This window comes from Rhinoderma darwinii, chromosome 7 (genome assembly GCF_050947455.1).
Source record: "Rhinoderma darwinii isolate aRhiDar2 chromosome 7, aRhiDar2.hap1, whole genome shotgun sequence".
NCBI lineage: Eukaryota > Metazoa > Chordata > Amphibia > Anura > Rhinodermatidae > Rhinoderma > Rhinoderma darwinii.
Genome location: NC_134693.1, coordinates 35,152,352 through 35,172,363, shown reverse-complemented (window position 1 = coordinate 35,172,363; position 20,012 = coordinate 35,152,352).

The following is a 20,012-nucleotide window of genomic DNA, read 5'->3' as shown; positions in this document are numbered from 1 at the left end:
TTATAATTAGAGGTGCAGTGTATGGCGCTATTATAATTAGGGGTGTAGTGGGTGGCACCATGAAAATTGTATCTTTGTTTATAGGTGCAGAAATGTTTAAAAAGTGAGAAGTTGAAGACATCTGAGTGGAAAACTGCAGAAACGGGCTGTGGCCAGGAGAAGTTATCATAGAGGTCTGGACCAGATAAACAAGAAAAGAGAACAACTAGAATCTGAAAAGACATCACCTGTGAGTCTCCTAATGTAAATGTTTATTCTGACCCTAATCAGTACTGTAGTCACTATTTTTTTTTTGGAAACAGCAACTCCCAGCATATCCTTACCATTGTTTAGGCCATGCTGGGAGCTGTAGTTTTATGCTGTACAAACCTATACGGCAGAAGTTGCACTAAATTGAGCTGTATTTGTGCTGGCGCTGTATTTTTGTACTGAGCTTTGTTCTGGTACTGTATTAATGCACTTTGCTTGATTCTGGTGCTGTATATATGTACTGAGCTTGGTTATGGTGTTGTATATATGTACTGGGCTTTGTTCTAGTGCTGTATATATGTAATAAGTTTGGTTCTTGTGCTGTATATATGTACTGAGCTTTGTTCTGGTGCTGTATATATGTACTGAGCTTGATTCTGGTGCTGTATATATGTACTGAGCTTGGTTCTAGTGCTGTATATATATGTAACGATCTTGGTTGTGGGGCTGTATTTATGTACTGAGTTTGGTTCTGGTATTGTGTATTTGTACTGAGCTTGGTTCTGTAGCTGAAATTATGTATTAAGCTTTGTTCTGGTACTGTATATATATATGTATGAGCTTGATTCTGAAGCTGTAATTATATAGGATATATTTATAATAGCAAAATTGCAGGGCAGATGGAATTGTTTTAAATTTATTGTACATTTTATGGGAACCTATCAGGTAGTTTTAACCCCTTGAACTGCCACAATAATTGACCTGACAATATTTCCAAACATTCCCCGGTATGTTTTTTCAGATGCAGCAAAATCTATAAAATCAACTTTTAAAACAGCGCAAAATATATGCTAATTACTCATTAAAGGATCATGGGGCAGTGCCGCTATCCTGAAGAGTCACATAGCCCTGACTCCAAACCCACCTTTCTATGCTTGATTGACATCTTCCTGGCTGTTATACATCACTAGCTGCCTCGTCCAACTTTCTCGGATGCGCCATTGCCTTGTACTACTGGGGCACGCATCGTGCAGCGATGTGTGCTATGCCCAGCTTCAGTTGGATGAGGCTACTAGTGATGTAGAACAGCCAGTGGGATATCAATCAATTTTTGCCTCAGGTAGCAGAAAAGCTAGAATCAGCCCTGTCCATGTGCTATAATTTCATTGAGTAGATTATCCTTGTACTGGGACTTCACAGTGTATTTTTTCCCTGTACAGTGATATCACTGTATGCACTATATCTGCTCTGTTACATCACTTTGTCATGATTCCTGTAACTTTCAGGGTTTTTTCTTTTCATGGTCATCACTGGTAAGACACATGCCACATTGTGGAGTGGAGATTTATCGATGAATGTATAATGGTGTGGGGGAGTGTTAAAAAGCTGAAATGGTAACAGGATAGGGACTTTATATCTTTTTGCTGATGTTTTTTTTTAAATTATTGTTTGTTTTTCAGGTGATCCACTGAGTTAAGAATCACAAAAACTGGCCAACATTTCTTCCGTCTAAAGCGATTTCGCGGCATTTGTTTCCATTTCAAAGAAATCAATACATTTATTTTTATTTTTTTGGGATAACTGTCAAGCTAGAGTTTTACACATTTTCAATTGACCTTGAATCAGCTAAAAGTCACACCATGCTCACCGAGATGCATGACACTCTTTTCACAAGCACTTCGTGACCCAGGTTGTTTCCTAGACCTAACGTAAAGCTGAAACTACTCATACACATTAGCAGGGGTACAACTAGAAGTCATGGGACCCTAAAGGAAAGACAGAAAAATCCCCCCCGTCCGTTCGTCTTGTAAACTTTAAAATGAATTATAGTAATTGTAAACAGCAGCATAATGCAACTACTTTTACTTACTAGTATTTCATAGAGTGTCATCATATCTTCTGCATAAGATAACCCACATAGTGGGGCAAGACAACAAAAAGCACCATTGCGTTTTTTCACTACAAAAATTAACAATGATAAGAGGTATTTCAGGTATCCTAAAGGGGGTGTTTACATATAGTGCATTGTACATTTTTACGCAGGGCAGTTTAGGGATTTACCTAAAAATAACCCACATCTTGAGGGGTTTAGGGGTTAATTTCTAATATTTCTGGTGGTCTCTTCAACCTAAAGGAGGTTAACAGTAATATCCTTTGTGCTCTAGGGTGATAATGGACTAAAACTTAATATCTAGAGTGGGTTAGAGGTTAGCACCTAATACTTCTGGTGGTTTGGGATGATGAAGGGGTAACAGTATTATCTGCTGAGGTCTAGGGCTAAAGTGTACATATAATATAATTTTATTTCATATAAACAGGTGAATTCCATAATATATTTTGATGATGATTGGAACTCTATTTCTTTTCCTCCCTTATTTATATAGTCTTAATAAAAATTCTGGCTGCCTTAAGCCATCACTAGGGGGAGCCCTCTGAACACTGATTTATACTGCTTCCATTGAACTCAATTCTAGTGTATACAGTAAAGGCCTCTATAAAGAGCTTCCCATAGTGGCTGTTACCGGAAGAATGAATTTGGCTGCAGATTCACTTTAAGGAGCAATTGACAATATATAAGGATGTGTAGGTGTTATTGTATTCAGACTTTATCTCCTGCTGCTCATCTATGTGTGCCATATTTACAATGAAAATGATCAGAGAAAGCCATGACCTGTCCACTTGAATGACTATATTGGAAACAACATTAGGTTGGTGAGATGAGAAATAAAACGGACTAGCAGGATAATATGGGCTGCATGTTAGATATTTGTAAGAATCAGTGTCCCCAACAGTAGAGAATACTGATGCAAGGTTTCCGTCTCACTGATACAAGAACATTTCCATATAAACTTCACTTTTATTTGAAAGAAAGTTCATATATCAAATTTAATATGGTTAATAGTCATTTAATGAATGTGTATGACGGCAGCTTGGAATGATTGTTCTCCATCATTTGTTAAAGGTTCCTAATGAATTTGTAATGTTAGCTCATCTAGCAGTGTGAAATAATGCCAGTATTATTCTACATTGATTGTCCCCAGTTAAGACAGAAGGAAGTAAAGTTAAACTCATCCCAGCAGATACCAGCCAACGATTTAAAGAACCAATGAGAAATCTTTACAAAAGAAGAATAGATCTGGGAAAGAATCTATGATGCCGCTCAATACTCCGCAGGAGAACAGACTGATCTGGGTGTATGAAAACTCAAACTGATGGATGAAGCCTTTTCATCATCTTCTTAGAGATTTCTGTCTATTGAAGAAAAAAAAAAACTTCAATAATCTAGTTAGTTAAAGTAGAATTCTGGGCAAAAATGCTCCGTTCATGGATATGGATATCCCAACCCAAACCCTAAAAATTGTACTTACCTTAGATCGGAGATGTAGAGATATCATGGGTACCTCCCTCTTGCTTCCTTTGGAAAGATGAGACAGATCATGTTGGCTTTGGGGTGTCCTGATCTGTCCCATCATCTGCACAGTTCTATTAGATACAAGAAATGACAGAAAATGATTACTTGTACGGTAGAGGTAACACTGTATAAGGTTGCAGGTTAAGAATTTGTAGTCGGCACACCTTGCTTGTGTTACAAAAATATATATATCTTTATTGGATGGATGCCAGAGGCTACATGTGCGACGTCGACGTTTCGGTCAGACAGACCTTCATCGGGCACTGAGCCGTGCTGGGGACTGGATCGGTGCAAAGTATAATGCGTATGTAGCGCTGCTGTGGTCAGTAATCGGCGGCTTACCGCTCTGAATGGGCCCATTCAGAGCGGTAAGCCGCCGATTACTGACCACAGCAGCGCTACATACACAGGTGTGCCGACTACAAATTCTTAACCTATACCCGGGTTGGGACCCTACCTCGAGCACCCAAAGAAACCAGTGCCATCTGAACAAAACCATATATGTATAAGGTCGCAGTCACACTTGGTATATTTGCTTTGTATTTCTGCAGCCTAAATATACACTGCTGAAAACTGTACAATGTTTAATGGGAAAAATACTCTGCAACTTCTTCATTTCTTCTGTTGCAGAATATCTTTCCCATAGTCTTACTTTGTAATGTTTACAGTAGCATATCTTTACGCTGATAGAAAGACGAATATGCCCAACGTTAAGCAAATAAACATACAGTAGAAACATTCTTCCACTCAAAATATTTGGGAAGAATACATCCTATAGCAATTAAAGGAGTCATCTCGACTTACGTAAATAAACCTTAAAGAAGCAGCCCAGTGTTTTGTCTTATTTCCACTATAAAACCCACTATAGGGCATGTATTACACATCACAACAAAAATTATATCTATAACATATATAGCTGCAGTTTATCAGCCATTGAACAAGCCACCATTTATTTATTTATTGAGTAAGTGGAAGTCAATTCCTAAGCGTGCCAACGCAGCCTTACACTGTGAGGCAGCCGCAATCTAACACAGTATGTTGGGCGCTTCGCTCCTTGATAGTACGTGCCAATAAAAGACTTAATGAGGTCCAATAACTCTCTAAAAAATTCCACGGCACTGAATATAACTGCTCAATAATGTGTCCAAGGCTTTTTATTACATAGACATCAACAAGTAAGAACATACACAAGACTGCTACTACAGTTCCCAACATGTAGTTCTCTACTATGACACCAGGAGGCTCAGCCGCATGGTGTGGCTATTCACAGCACAGCAACTCTGAAAGGGAAGGAATCACATTGTACAGTAAGTCAGTGAAGTTGTAGAAGACAAACCTCCGGTTTGAGTATAAACTGCTGTTCTGGGACGATGGTCAAAGTAAAATTAAGTGACAGGCTTCATAATGGGAATGGGGAATGAAATGCGAGAATATGGTTACACCCCAACTGAGGGAACGGTTGTAAGGTCTATTCAAACACACAACAAAAATACTGGAGTGCTTCTTTTATTACAGTACTGTGAGTTTATACAGCTTTCTCATATGATTTGTGTTTCAATTCCTCACTATATAGAGACCTCTGATTGCTGTCAGTGAACCGAAACAGGAATCTTGTTTGAACCCAGAGACTAAAAAGCTATTACGTCTACTAGGAGGTATTTAATAGAGGACGATGTTAAAAGATTATAAACATCTTCTGTGGTCCACTGGACTCGCTGAACCCGCTTCTCCTTTCCCTATCTGAAGTACAACTGGAATGTCCCAAATCTGCTCCTGAGTCGTCCTGCCTGCTGCACATAAGAACTACAAAGAGAAGTGACAACCCTGGAGAATTCGGGGCCCCATGTGAAATGTGCAGCCATATGTAGCTGTTACTCCGAGAACAGCTGATCGCCAAGGGTTTAATCTGCTGGAGCAGTGACAATCATCAGATCTCCAGCAGGTTTTCATTTAGAAAAAGGGTTTTCCTGTTAGGACAACCTCTTTATTGTTTAGAGATGTTGTAGGACGGTAGCTCAGTGGTTAGAAATCTTGCCTTGTAGAACTGGGTTCCTGGATTTTGAATCTGATCAAGAACAAAATCTGCATGGAGTTTGCATGTTCTCCTTATTTTTGCTTGGGTTTCTCCAGGTAGTCCAGTCACCTCCCACAAGGATGGTTTTACGCGGCCAGACTTCCTGGCTAGTCACAAGCGTTGATTGATGATGTAGCATGTCAATCTGTGCTCATTTAGCTCCATTTAGATGAAGCAAAGGTCAGAATGTATGGGGCGAACGATAATTTGACACAGGAAGATGTGATGCCGACTAGCGTCCATTTTTTTGGGCTGCACAAAAGGTGCAATCAACCAATGAATGAGTGTTTGCTCGTTAATCGTCTAATTCCTACCCTGCGTACGAATGCTTGTTTACCGGATCATTTGCCAGTGTAAAAGGGCCTTAAAGCCTACTTAACCTTTCAGGAATAAGCTGTCATATGTGTTTACATGAGGAATAAAACTATTTCTGGCCATTATTTGACTTTTTTATGGTATTTTTTTAACAGTTTTTGCCTTCTGCAGCCTATCTCTAATTCTCAGTTTTCTCTGGAGTTGTGGGTGGAGCCTGACTACTATCATGTCTTCTATACACAGAACACATCGAAGAGGAGAGTCCTGCTTTCCTATCTCTATCGATCACATATAAAGAAGTTGCAGCAGCATGGAGGAGATAATAAAGCAGTAATGATCAGTCTAGCTATGAATCCAGCACTGGGGTGAGATAGAACACTTAATAGATGCTGCAGCAAAGTCTATGTGTGTCTCTCTGCTCCTGCTCCCTCCTCCCCCTTCCCTCTTCATAGACTTCTATGGGCAGCTGTAAGTTGCTCCTTCAGTAAACTGATAGTCTGTCTCATCTTAGGGAGACAGATTTAGCAGTGAATTCAGAGAGAGTGAACAGTTAAGGGGGGGAAGGAGCCATTTTTCTCTAATAAGATATATTAGAAAGTTTCTTATATTTGCTTTGTAGTATTGATTTATGCAAAGTTTGATAAGAAAGTTATTGACCGTGTGTGTGTGTGTGTGTGTGTGTGTGTGTGTGTGTGTGTGTCTCTCTCTCAAGACAGGGAAATTAGATTGTGAGCCTCGTTGGGACAGGATTGATGATTGATGCGAATGATGACAATCTCTGTACAGCACTGCGAGATATGTTGGTGCTCTATAAACAGAAAATAAAAATTAATTACTAATGCAGCTCTGGTGTCAGGTAATACTATTTGTACACTACAATGTCAGAGCAAAAGATGTATGCACTCTGAATATGTAGAGGTGGCTGAAAGTGAAAATGTGGTCCTAAGAGACACAGCCAATGGAAAAAAAATAGTTTGGGATTGGGCACTTTGACATTTGCCCTGAGCCCATTAATGTATTTAAATCGACCTATAATCGAGGGAAACATCTGCCTGAGGATTGTATGTTCTCCCCGATTTTGTGTAGATTTTCTTCAGATACCCAAATTTTCCACACTGCAAAAACATAGACAGGGAATTTAGGTGAGCGATGACAACTTCTGTAAGGCTCTGCAGAATATGTTGGTGCTTCGAAGCAACAGAAATTAATTAATGAAATGAATGTAGAAATATATCAGAATATGTGTTTGGCACGTAGCATGTGCCTTACCCTAGAAAGCATCTTGCTGAAGGAACATACATTTACGCAGACGTATTGAAACACCTTAATTACTTGAACATCGCCAACTCGGTTAAAAATAGGGAGTACATTTCCTTTTCATTTGTTAATTAAAATCATATACATTGATGTTCATTTATAAGATGATGAACATTTAAAGGATCACATTAAACCGCTGCTATGAAACTTGAATCTAATTTGATTAATTGTGAAAATCTACCGGTGAGATGCGGTTAATTATCAGACGCTGCTACCTTTTATAAGGTTTATTGGTAAAGCTATTATTTGCTCCATTGTAACACTTACGTTGTGTTGCTTTTTCTGTTCTAAGGATGGCAGGGAGGTGTCCTTACATCAAATGAACTATTCAATTTATGACTGTAGCAAAGGTGGGAAGTAATTATCAAACAGACAATGCTGAGTATATAGCAGTCCCTGTAAAGACACTGCAACTATCCTTATGAGCTCTGAACCTTCATACAATATGCGCAAAGAATAATTAAAAGATCTCATAGGATCCCTGGACACTTGTCTTTGTATAGCCTCGCTTGATATTTGTGATGTATGGAATATGATAAGTACTAAGAGGTATTTCATTTGTGGCACTCCTGACACTTACTCAACGTCAAATACACAATGTTATTTGTTGGGGATTTTTGTACATATTTTTATCTTTTTGTCCCAGATTTTATTAAAAGATCAACAGCGCCACCTGGTGGATACACAGTTGTTTATTACCGACTGCAGTGTTGGTGCCAACACAATTGTAAAGGCAGAACATTCATGCTGTGATAAAAAAAAGGGACAAATTATGGGGGTACACAAGCAGTGCCATCAAACTGCTGCTACTGGTTTGTCAAGATAAGAATACAACCTCTACCATGTATAAATGTATGTCTTTGTTATGCTAATTGACTCCTAATGGCTTGGCTGTCACACTGAAAGAAAATACTGAAAGCAAATTGAATGAATGTTCTGTAGAAAACGCCACTTTCATTTTTGGATAAACATAAATGATACGGTCTTGAATATTATAAAGAGCCTTGAAAAAATAATAATAATTAGAAATCTTAAATCAAGCGGGAGGCCAATGAATGTTTTTTTGTTTTTTTTTTCTTTGTACAAGTTGTAGTTGACTGACTTTGTTCTATTTTTGTACTGTAAGAACAGGAAAAACACATATTTTTTAATCACATCTATGCATCCTAGGAATTATATTTTTTCTTAGATTGTAAAGCTGTTCACATTGTTAATTGTGTTTGAAGTGACTTGTTATTTTACAGTGCTATTTGCATGTCTTTTAATGTCAGTTTTAAGGAAACACATCCAGAAATCAAGAAAATACAACTATTGCATATGGATGTAGCAGATCTTAATTTTTCATTGAATTGTTTCTTTTCTGCATCATGATAACTGCGGTAAGATAACTGTGTAGGTTTAAGGGTAAGGCCACACAGAGCGGCAATGACCCGGCCGCGATTCCCATGAAGTGTAAATGCTGAGGAATTTCCGCACCACTACCATTTACAGCAGCATTTACAGTAGCAGTAAAGTGAATGAGATTTGAACAAATGTCATGCACACACTGCAGAAAAACTCAGCCGCAAAAACAAAATTGAAATCAAATTCAATTGATTTCAATGGAGATGTAAAACCCAAAACAAAAAGCCAATCACAGGCTGCAGTGGTCACCTGGGCGGTAGCGTCATCCCAGGAGGCCGGACTGCATCGACAATTTGGTGTGGTTTTTCGTCCGGAATTCGCTGCGGGTTCTAGGTCGGATATGCTGCGTACTTTTACTACACTGTACTTGTGGTACCCAGCCGTACCGTGTAGAATGTGCTATATTCCCAAAGGTAGCTCAATTGAGGAATCCATCACATTTACGTAACTACGCCTGGTTGCACCCGAGGCGTCCATCCTGGTTGTACGTGAGCTGTCCCTAATACAGCTATACCTATTAGTAGAGGATATCTTTATATACATCACCAACATACCTGAATGTTAGAGATGGGAAACACTTTTCCGGTGTTTCAGAAGATACAACCATCTGGTTTGAATTAGTGGCTAAAAACTGAAATCCCTGATCTAGTTCAATTCTAATGGTATGTCAGTCAGGTGAGGATTTAGAAACATCTAGTGACGATAGGAGGTTGGATATTCGGTTGATTTTCTTAATTCATGGAGAGCAAGTAGGACAATTAGTGAGGGGAAGAGTGGTAACTTGCAGTTCCTGGACCCAAAGCAAAATCTGTAACAGGGTCTCACACCTACCATGTCCTAGTTATAATACTGATGTTTCATGTGGCAGAGGGACTGTAGGGCCCCCTAGGGCAACAGGGCTCTTGTGCGACTGATACCTCTGATCCCCCTTTAGCTACACCCCTGTGGAGATGTAAATATACACACGACGCGTAAACTCAGAAACTTCTTTGGATTAGTGTGGTAAAGTACAACACCTAAAAAAACACCTCTTTACATATTCCCAAGGATGTGGGGGTTTTTCGGACATGCCCTTAAAGGGGTTGTGCCACAAATGAAAGTCCACCTAAAAGTACTCCTTATTTGAAGCTAATACTTTTCTCCATTGGAAGTATTTAAAAGAACAGTGTCATCACCCAAAAATGTTTTCATATGTTCAAGATGTTAGTGCTTTATTAAAAACGTTTATATTTATTTGTGTGTTTGTGTTTTACTTTTTCTTATTTTTACACTTTTTCTTCCCTATGGGGGCTGCCATTTTTTGTTCCATTTCTGTCTGTGTCGATTAGCGACACATACAGACATGGAATACGGCAGCCACAGTCCCATAGGGACTGCGAACGGCTCCCGTCCCATTGACTTCAGTGTACGGCGTCTGTGTGGGAACTGCGCATGCGCCGCTCCCACACAGTCCAATTCGAAATTGGCGCCGTCCGGCGCCATTTTCCTGTGGACCGGAAGTCGCGGCCGGACAGTAATATTACTACTTCCGGTCGCGGCTTCCGGATTTGTGCACTTGGACCAGCGGCATTAAACGGAGCGGACGGGTCGGAGGGAGCCGCGGCGGCAGGAGTAGGTAAGAGATTTCAATGTATGTTCGTGTTTGTGTGTGTTTACTACTGTATGTAAACCTACTACACTGTGTGTTAGCTCAAAAAATGGCGACACACAGTGTAGGAGGTTACACCGTTCAAACCCCTCGTTTATCCCGGCACTAGCCAGGATAAAGGAGGGGGGGATGCTGAGAGCTCACTAGAGCGAGGGCTTTTAACCCAATGTTGCAATGCTGCAATTTTGGGAATAGCTCCATCTAGTGACCAAAAATGGGTAGTATTATAAATTAGAATTCATTTATAATATTTCCTGACTATTTCCTGACTCGTGAAAAAAATAAAAAAAATTTGAACAATGTTTAATCACCCACACACTAAATGTTTAATTTTTTTTAAAAAAACATGTTTTTCTGGCAACACATTCCCTTTAAGAAATATGTATGTATCCCGAGTTATTGAACTTACAAGCTCAGAATGGCGCCCCCTGCTGTTTCTCCATGTGCGTCTTTGCACGTCATTCTAGTGATGTTTTCAAGAGGACACGCATGCGCAGTAAAACACACTGTCTCACCAGATCTATCTTTGAACTATCTGCGCACTGATTCCACTCCTGTTATAAGGTTCTCTCTTGTACTCGGCTTTTACACTGCTGAGAAAGAAGATTAAAACATGAGAGCCGGGGAAATACAAACAGTATCAGGCAAGTACAGTATTGTCCCTAGGTGATGGATTTATTGGAAAAAAAAATACTGCCAACAATCCACGGATAGATATCAAACGATGCGATAAACTACTAACATTGTCCCTTTAGCTGCTCCTGTGCCTATCAGTGCAGTGTCTCAGTCAGTTCTCCAGAGCTGCACGCCGCATAGCCTTGGTTGACTTTTCTATTTATCAATTAACAAAATCAAAAGTGAATGAACAGAAGAGAAATCTAAATCAAATCAATATTTGGTGTGACCACCCTTTGCCTTCAAAAAAGCATAGATTTTTCTAACTACACTTGCACACAGTTTTTGGAGGAACTCGTCAGGGAGGTTGTTCCAAACATCTTGGAGGACTAACCACAGATCTTCTGTGGATGTCGCTTCCTCAAATCCTTCTGTCTCTTCATGTAATCCCAGACAGACTCAATGATGTTGAGATCAGGGCTCTGTGGGGACCATATCATCACTTTCAGGGCTCCTTGTTGTTCTTTTACGCTGAAGATTGTTCTTAATGACATTGGCTGTATTTTTGGGGTATTTGTCCTGCTGCAGAATAAATTTGGAGCCAGTCAGATGCCTCCCTGATGGTATTGCATGATGGACACGTATCTACCTGTATTTCTTAGCATTGAGGACACCGTTAATCCTGACCAAATCCCCAGCCGCAAACTTACAAGGAATCTTCACAATGCTTCACAGTTGGCTGCAGACACTTATTATTATACCGCTCTCCAGCCGTTTGGCAAACAAACTGCCTTCTGTTACAGCCAATTATTTCACATTTTGACTCATCAGTCCGGAGAACCTACTGCCATTTTTCTGCACCCCAATTCCTATGTTTTTGTGAACATTGAAAGTATGGCTTTTTAGCCGCAATTCTTTCATGAAGACTACTTCTGCTCTCTGAATAGTAGATCGGTGTACCTGGGTCCCATTGGCTTCTGCCATTTCTGAGCTGATAGCACTGCTGCACATCTTCCGATTTTGAAGGGATGTAAGCATGATGTGTCTTTGATCTGCTGCACTAACTTTCCTTGGCCGACCACTTCGTCTACGGTCCTTAACGTTGCTCGTTTCTTTGTGCTTCCTCAAAAGAGCTTCAACAGCACATCTTGAAACCCCAGTCTGCTATCAAATCTTTTCCTAGGAGAGACCTTGCTGATGCAGTATGACTACCTTGTGTCTTGTTGCTGTGCCCAGTCTTGCCATGGTGGATATGTGATATGAAACAGTCTTCCACAACCTCACCATTGTAGCAGAGTTTGGCTGTTTCTCATCCAGTTTTAAGCCTCCTATACAGCTGTTTCTGTAACAGTTCATGTCTGTGTTTCAACCTACATATGAAAATGATGATCATTATCACCTGTTTGATATAATTGATTATTCATACACTTGACTATAATCCTACAAAATCCATGACTTTGTGCAAGTGTTCCTAGAAGAATTGATGTTGTTTTGAAGGCAAAGGGTGGTCAAACCAAATATTGATTTGATTTAGATTTATTTTCCGTTCATTCACTTTGTATTTTGTTAATCGATAAAAAAAACTATTAACTCTTCCACTTTTTTAAAGTATTCTTACTTTGCAGCTTTTTTCCACAACTTCCTAAAACTTTTGCATAGTAAATGATTCTATTCTCAATGCGGTAGTGCCATTAAATAATGCTTTTGTTTTTACACATACTGATTCGTAATGTGACGATGGGACTAGGTCACATGATCGATGTATGTGATGTCACTATGGACAACACCTCACCAACAACAGCATTTTATACTTTTTAATGGTGGGTGACAATCCCCGATGGAGCAATACTACTACTAGTATCCGGACCACTGACAAAAGAAAATCCATGTTGCATTTAGGAGAGTGCATCATGGGTACTATTCTCACTGTGAAATCCACATATGGAAAAGATCATATACAATGAACTAACTAGATAGTAAGGACTTTAAAGGCTCATGAATATGGCAGAGCCATGCGTACAGAGCCTGTACTGTGACACAATGAGAGCCTATGAAGCCATATTACCCTGTGTGTCGCCGTATGATGCCTCTGTATGGCATTGTATTACAGAGGTATTCTTCCATAGTCATATAAATGGGTCAGAAAGAAACTGTATGAAATGAGTGGCATATGGAGATACAGTATGGCCCTATAAACTTCTATGGGTTCATATTACGGCTCTATACAACTTGGAGCTTGTACAGCTCACGCTCTGGCAGATTCCGGCTCTCCATGTATTACGTGGATAGTTGGCGACTTCAATGGCCGCGTGAAATACTACATTTAAGAAAATAAGCAGATGATGGCAAAATCAGTTATTTTACATGGGTTTTGGGAGCCAGCCCGAAGCGATTAGCTGATTGCAACGGTATCTCTCCTATTATAGGGGTGTCTGTGATGAGACAACTCCTTTAACAATAATTGTTATGTCTACGGCCACCTTTATTTATCATGGTTTCCAAGGAATACAAATAGGGGTGATACGAAACATCTTAAGATAGGTGTTTATTCAGAAAAAGCACTTTCATAAATGTCTGAGCTGTTCCAGATTCTCTATGTAAGGTATAACAATAAATTCAAGTAAGAGCCTCTAAAAAGGAGCAGATTTAGCATAAATTTCCTTTTTATAACATACTTCAGATATTTGGTTTTACATATGTTTGGGTTGGCAGAGATTGCTTGAAAATACATAAAGGTTATATTTCATATGAAAAAAGCATTAAAATCAACATGGGCTTTATTTGATGATATATCAATTTTACAAATGTGAAGGTGTATTAAACCACAAATAAGACTGAAGTATTAATAGAAAATTGAAATCCCTAACTTAATTAAAAGTAGAGTCTCCCTTGGGAACTTTTTAATTTGAAACCATTTTTATAAGAAATATTCAGACATTAATTCACAGTGAAGCCATGTTGATATCCATCTTAAATCTTTAAGAGCTGATCTCTAAAGGAAAGACGCAAATTGGAAAAAAAAAATGAGAAATTGACAACTAAGACTACTCAATTTTTTCGTTTTCTCTCCAGAGACGTTTCAGCTTCAAGTTATATATGCATTTAATTATTTTTTGTAATTTGCAAAATATTTAGTTAATGTTACGTGCATCTGTACTTATAGTTATGCTTCAACTTGATTCACGATCAAATACGTCAAAGAGTCATAGATTATTTTCTGTACCCTAAGTGCTTTCTTTGAGTACAGAAAAAAAGCACTTATTTAAATTTCCTTCTAGTGGGCTAGAATTGCTTTAACAGTCTTAGTTTCTCTGTTTTAGAAAGGGCTATTACCGATAATCCTGTAACATTTTTAAAGTGATATTACATTGGAGAGTTACATACTATAAATACAATTTTACTTTGCACAGTTCTTTTGAGTAGAAAAACTTTTCGAGTTTAGGAAATGTTGCATCTCTAGAATTGTACACACATAATGTTAACCTTACAGATTTTGATCAGGTCTCCCCTGACTTCCAGTCCCCAGCAAATATGGCCATCAAATTGACAACTGTTTAACCCGTTGGCAACATCCGCCTTATATATACTGGTCCTTCTCAATGAATTAGAATATCAACAAAAAATACATTTATTTCAGTAATTCAATTCAAAAAGTGAAACTCCTATATTATATAGATTCATTACACACAGAGTGATCTATTTCCAGCATTTTTTTCCTTTTAATGTTGATGATTATGGCTAACAGTTAATGAGAACCCAAAATTTAGTGTCTCAGAAAATTTTATTATTATATAAGCCTAATTTCAAACATGATTTTTAATACCGAAATGTTGGCCTACTGAAAAGTATGTACAGTATATGCACTCAATACTTGGTCAGGGCTGCTTTTGCATGAATTACTGCATCAATGCGGCGTGGCATGGAGGGCGATCAGCCTGTGGCACTGCTGAGGTGTTATGGAAGCCTAGGTTACTTTGATAGCGGCCTTCAGCTCGTCTGCATTGTTGGGTCTGGTGTCTCTCATCTTCCTCTTGACAATACCCCATAGATTCTCTATGGGGTTTAGGTCAGGTGAGTAACTAAAATAGCTATTCAAGGGGTTAATTTGTCCTCTAAATAATATGGGTAAGCATCAGCCACCTCTATTCACAAATCAAAGTCAATCATAGGGCCCCATTGTAAAACACGTAACGGGGCCCCATAGCAATTAGTGTGTGTTATATTACGTGAATGTTCACCTTGAACATCATTTCATTGTCGTACAAAAGTCTGTGCTGATTAATTTCATAATATATCTTTATAGGGGCTAGGGCTCCTTTTTTCTCATATAGAGCTCCAAATCCCTTACTTCCATTTCTACAGTAATAATGAAATTTGTCAGCTTGATTCAGTCGCTAGGGAGGCTTACTGCATTGACAGCTGTATAAGGCCCCATGCACACGACCGTAAAAACTCCCGTAATTACGGCCCATATTTACGGGCCCATAGACTTCTATTGGCCACGGGTACCTCCCCGTATGCTTACGGAAAGGTGCCCGTGCCGTTGAAAAAGATAGAACATGTCCTATTTCAGGCCGTAATTACGGCACGGGCAGCCCATAGAAGTTTATGGGGCTCCCGTAATTACAGGTGACTACGTGTGTGCACCTGTAATTACGGGAGCGTTGCTAGGCGACGTCAGTAAATAGTCACTGTCCAGGGTGCTGAAAGAGTTAAGCGATCGGCAGTAACTGTTTCAGCACCCTGGACAGTGGCTACCGATCAGAATATAGATAAAGCTGTAAAAAAAAAAAAAAAAAAAAAAAGACGTTCATACTTACCCAGAACTCCCTGCTTCTTCCTCCAGTCCGGCCTCCTGGGATGACGTTACAGCCCATGTGACCGCTGAAGCCAATCACAGGCCAATCACTGGCTGCAGCGGTCACATGGACTGCCGCGTAATCCAGGGACGTCGGACTGGATGTCAGGAGAGGGACGCGTCACCAAGACAACGGCCGGGTAAGTATGAATTTATTTTACTTTTATTACGGAAAGGGCTGTCCCTTCTCTCTATCCTGCACTGATAGAGAGAAGGGCTGCCGATTACTGCAGTGCAATTTTGCAGCCAAAAACGTGCCCCTAAATACGGGTGGAATACTGGTGACACCGGACCCATATTTACGGGCACGGGTCCTTAAATACTGGTGCAATACGGGTCGAATACGTGTGACCAAGGACCCGTATTTACGCCAGTATTTACGGGTGGACAAAAATATGGTCGTGTGCATGAGGCCTAAATCTGTAAGCACTGAGCTCCCCCTAGTGGAGGCTACAGGTAACCTAAATTTAATAGTTTAACTCCATGACAGTGTGAAGCACACTTTGTCCTGTAACCACATGTCCTGCTGCTTTTCTTCCTGAGATACAACAAGTATTTAGGTGTGCATACAGCAGGGCAGCAGGAGACGTGTTTGTGGCACCTAGCAGTGGCAGCCATATTTTCTAGTGACCGCTCAATAACTCAAATTGGTGATCCCCAGCATAAATACATCGCTAATAGGGGTGTTTGCGTTGAATCTGAAGACAAAGCTACATTTCAGTTTATGGCTAGAAAGTGACTGAATTTTGTTCATTGGCATCTGTTCTACAGACAGAAGAGATTGTGGGTGTGGGTTCACATACTTTGTAGTTTCTAAATGTTATTTTGTGACATATAAAACTAAGACTACTGTGACTGTAAGGTGGCACAGCACATGCACAATGTAAATGAACCCTCAGTTGATCAAAGGTTTTTACTAGGGAAAGCTGGAGGAACCTTCCATCGTAATCCAAAATAATGTATTCATTCTATTGGAATAAATGGAAGACATTTCAGTTTTTCTTGGCTGAATAAGCAGCAGACCTTCATATTCTAAACACTAATAGGTACAAATGTGCATAGAAATGAGGTTCTCTATGCTGAAATATTTACGTCCATATGTTATTCTAACATTGCCAGAAAATAAGCTGGAAAGAAAGCCCAGCTCATAAAAATGTCTGCAGAACCTATGGTAATATGTGTTACATATATGCAGTAAGTTTAAACCTTTTAGATCAGTGTTTCTCAAGCTGTAGGACCAGCCTCGCTGGTGAGACACCCCCAAATATTGATGAGGTGCAGCTGGGGGCAGTTTTGCTAGAAAAAGTCTACACACACCTGTTAAAATGCCAGGTTTTTGTCATATCAAAAAATCTGTACAAAATGCAGAAATTTCAGAACTTTTTCCACCTTTAATATGACCCATAATCTGTACAATTCTATTGAAAAACAAACTGCAATCATTTAGAGGGGAAAAATAAAAATAACAAAATTACAATAATGTGGTTGCATAAGTCTGAACACCCTATTATAATTGGCTAATTCTGAACACAACCACATCCCCAATCACATTTAAACTCGTGTTAAATAGTAGTCAGTACACAGCTGCCATTATTTAAAGTGATTCTGAGTAACCCCATATAAAGGTTAGCTGTTCTATTAGGATTTTCCTGATATTTTCTTTGTTGCATGTAGCAGCAAAAGTAATGGTCCGTAAAGTGCTTACAACACATCAAAGGGATATGATTGTTGAAAGGCATCAGTCAGAAGAAGGGTACCGAAGAATTTCCAAGGCATTAGATATACCATGCAACACAGTGAAGATGAAAATTGGTCCGGGAGGCTACCAAAAGGCCTACTGCAACATTAAAGGAGCTGCAGGACTTTCTGGCATGTACTGGTTGTGTAGTGCATGTGACAACAATCTCGTATTGTTCATATGTCTGGGCTGTGGGGTAGGGTGGCAAAACGGAAGCCTTTTCTAACAAAGAAAAACATTCAAGCCCGGCTATGTTTTGCAAAGACCTACATCAAATCTGCCAAAAGCATGTGGGAAAATGTGTTATGGTCTGAGGAGACCAAAGTTGAGCATTTTGGCCATAATTCCAAAATGTATGTTTGGCGCAAAGCCAACAATGCACATCACCAAAAGAACACCATGCCCACAGTGAGGCATGGTGGAGGCAGCATTATGCTTTTGGGGCTGTTTTTCTGCAGCTGGAACTGGGGCTTTAGTCAAGGTGGAGGGTATTATGAACAGCTCCAAATATCAGTCAATATTGGCACAAAACCTGCAGGCCTCTGCTAAAAAGCTGAGGATGAAGAGGAATTTGACCTTTCAGCATGACAACGACCCAAAGCATAACCTCCAAATCAACAAAAGAATGGCTTCACCAGAAGATCAACATTTGGAATGGCGTTTCATCCCATGTGACCGCCGCTACAGCCTGTGATTGGTTGCAGCGGTGACATGGGATGAAACGTCATCCCAGGAGGCCGGCCTGGAGTAAGATACACAGAGTTCTGGGTAAGTCTGCCGCTCAGAGGTCTTTGGCTGCTCACTTTTCCAACATTTCTGCACCTATAAACAAAGATAAAATTCTCATGGTGCCACACTCTATGCCCCTGAATATAATAGTATCATACACTGTGCCCCTGAATATAATAGTTCTACACAGTTCCCCTGAATATAATAGTACAATACACTGTGCCCCTGAATATAATAGTACCATACACTGTGCCCATTAATAAAATGGTGTCAAACTTCTAAAGTGAAGCACCATACACAGTGCTCCCTGCAGATAGTGCCACTAACACTGTCCCCTGTAGTCGTTTGTGCCCCATGTAGATAGTGCCCCTCATAGACACCACCTGTAGTGTCCCTCATAAAGCCCCCTGTAGACAGTGCCCCTCATAGAGCCCTCTTGATATGGTGTCCCTCATAGAGCCCTCTGTAAATAGTGCTCCCCATAGAGCCTCCTGTAGTTAGTACTCCCATAGAGCCTCCTGTAGAGTGCCCCCAAAGAGCGCCCTTTAGATAGTGCCCCCAGAGTCCCATGTAAATAGTGCCTCGCAGAGTTCCCAGTAGATAGTGCCCCCTGTCAATATTGGCCCCTGTAGTCTATAGGCTGTAAATAGTGCCCCTGTATATAGGGCCCATAAAGTCCCCTGTTGATAGTGCCCCCTGTAGTCTACAGGCTGTAAAAAGTGCCCCCTGTCGAGTCACTTGTAGATAGTGCCCCCTGTAAATAGTACCCCTATAGATGGGGCCCTATCTACAGGGGCCCTCTGTAAACAGGAACCTCTGTAGAATCCCCCTGTAGATAGGGCCCCCCATAAAGTCCCCTGTAGAAAGGGCCCCCCCATAGCATCCCCTGTAGATAGTGCCGCCCATATTGTCCCCTGTAGATAGTGCCACCTGTAGTGTCCCGTGGATAGGGAACCCTATAGCGTCCCGTGTAGATAGGGCCTCCAATAGAGTCCCCTGTAGCTAGTGCCTCCTGCAGAGTCCCCTGTAAATAGTGCCCCCTATAGCATCCCCTGTAGATAGGGCCCCCTGTAAATATTGGCCATGGTAGTGTCCCCTGTAGATCGTGCCCCCAACACTGCCCATTGTAAAAGAAAAAGATTATGCTCATCTGTACCCATTCCCTCGCTGTCCAGCGATGGCAGGCCTAATCCAGCGGAACAACGCAGCGGCGCAATGACATCATCGCGCCGACTGCATCATCACTAAAGCACTGAATGGCGAGGAATCCTGTGCCCCTCCAGTCAGCACTCGACAAATTAATTGTATCCGCGTCCTAAGGACCCGGATATACTTGAATGCAGGGGACCGGTTCTGGGTTCCCGATTCACTGAACTTGTTGTAATTTTAACAACCGGTTCGGGAGAACCAGGGAAAACAGGCCGGATCCCACCCCTGAGTGTGCACTTGCACACATTACATATATATATATATATATATATATATATATATATATATATATATTTATAAACAAAAAAACCAGCTCAAATAGCACGTGTGGGGCTGGATGTTTAAGGTATAACATACTACCCTAATAAGAGAGGGCAACTCCCGTATATAATGATATACACTAGAGACACAAAGGAGCATACTAGCCAGTATTAAAAGAAAATAATTTTATTAAACATATAGAAACATGTATGAAAGATAAAAAGGTACAGAGCTGGACATGAA